The sequence below is a fragment of the Coregonus lavaretus genome (assembly GCF_964263955.1).
Source record: "Coregonus lavaretus genome assembly, contig: HAP1_SCAFFOLD_10289, whole genome shotgun sequence".
Lineage (NCBI taxonomy): Eukaryota > Metazoa > Chordata > Actinopteri > Salmoniformes > Salmonidae > Coregonus > Coregonus lavaretus.
Window position 1 is genome coordinate 1 of NW_028157415.1, and position 1399 is coordinate 1399.

General features: G+C 42.7%; 1 long non-coding RNA gene across 1 annotated transcript; it reads right to left on the reverse strand.

The window, feature by feature from the left end:
* Nucleotides 1–4: 4 nt before the first annotated feature.
* Nucleotides 5–1152, reverse strand: LOC311125454. Its single transcript, XR_014612878.1, has 3 exons — nt 1021–1152; nt 388–455; nt 5–90 (listed from the first exon to the last, which is right to left on the reverse strand). It is a non-coding gene; the product is annotated as an uncharacterized lncRNA (long non-coding RNA).
* Nucleotides 1153–1399: the final 247 nt, after the last annotated feature.

The window sequence follows — 1399 nt, forward strand, 5'->3', positions numbered from 1 at the left end:
TTAGATGGGGGCTCTCCTCTTCTCCTCTCTCTCACTAGCTGGGGTCTGATGGTTTGTTCAGTTCCACCTTCACTCCTTTCTCTCCAGCTCCTGGAAACACACACACAGAGACAGACACACAGAGAGACAGACGGACACACAGAGAGACACACAGAGTCAGATTTAGAGTAGAGGACTAGTGAGATGATTCTCCTAGTAGGTTTGTGGAAAGGTGTTTAACATAAAAACTTAAACAGCCACCTGTCCCTTTTCATATCCGGGCTCTAATAGAAGCCTGTCTCTAATAGAAGCCTGTCGTGTTCAGTGATTGAAGTAAATAAAACCGCCTGGGCTATTAATTCAAGGTTTACGGTATATACAGCGACATCCTCATAGTAAGAGGTTTACCTGTTAGGTATTTCTTTTTAGCCCTGGCTCGTTCATCAGCATCAAAATACCACACTGTGATGGCATACCTGGAGAGAGAGGAGGAGGCAGGGAAAGACCAGAGATCAGAGACAAGAGTTCTGGACAGGTGGGACAGGTGGGACAGATGGGACAGGTGGGACAGGTGGGACAGGTGGGGGTGTGTTATAAGCTGTTTGCGAGTTGAGAGTGGCTGAGGGTTGAGCATGTGTTATAAGATTATTTATAAAAGGTGTGTTATAAGATTATTTATAAAGGTGTGTTATTAGAGGAGTTAAAGGTGTGTTAAAGGTATATTATTTTACATTTTTACATTTTAGTCATTTAGCAGACGCTCTTATCCAGAGCGACTTACAGTTGGTGAGTGCATACATTTTCATACTATAAGATGTTATAACGGTGGGTTATAAGATGTTATAAAGGTGTTAAGATGTGTTATAGAGTGTGTTATAATATGAGCGATAAAGTCGTATCATAAGATGTGTTATACGAGTGTGTTATGAGATGTGTTATAAAGGTGTGTTATAAGGAGGCTTGAGAGTTTCTGTTCTGGACAGGTTAATGGACAGGTTAATGGACAGGTGTTCTATGTCGCTGACCAGGTAAGGTACCGACCTAGTAGCGTGGGCCGGCTGGACCTCGTGTGGGTTCCGTCTGTCTGACCAGAAGAACAGCAACCGGTCAAACTTAGGCTCGATGTCGGCGAACTGAGCTTTACCCTCTGGGAAGATACGCAGAACACCTCCATGTTCCTGGAAAAACAAATCAGTCAGTCAATTAGAATATCCCCATGTTCCTAGAATAGAACAAAATAATATATGCAGAGATGTGAGAACAGACCACGACAATAGAACGAGAGATAACAGATGTATCTAATACTCTGCTGTAGCTATTTAAGAAAGAAATGGGTTTGACAAAAAGGTCAACAGACCAATCATAGCAGCATTGAGAGCAACAGCTGTTTGACAGGATGCGAAGGCCCATTTTAAAGAGC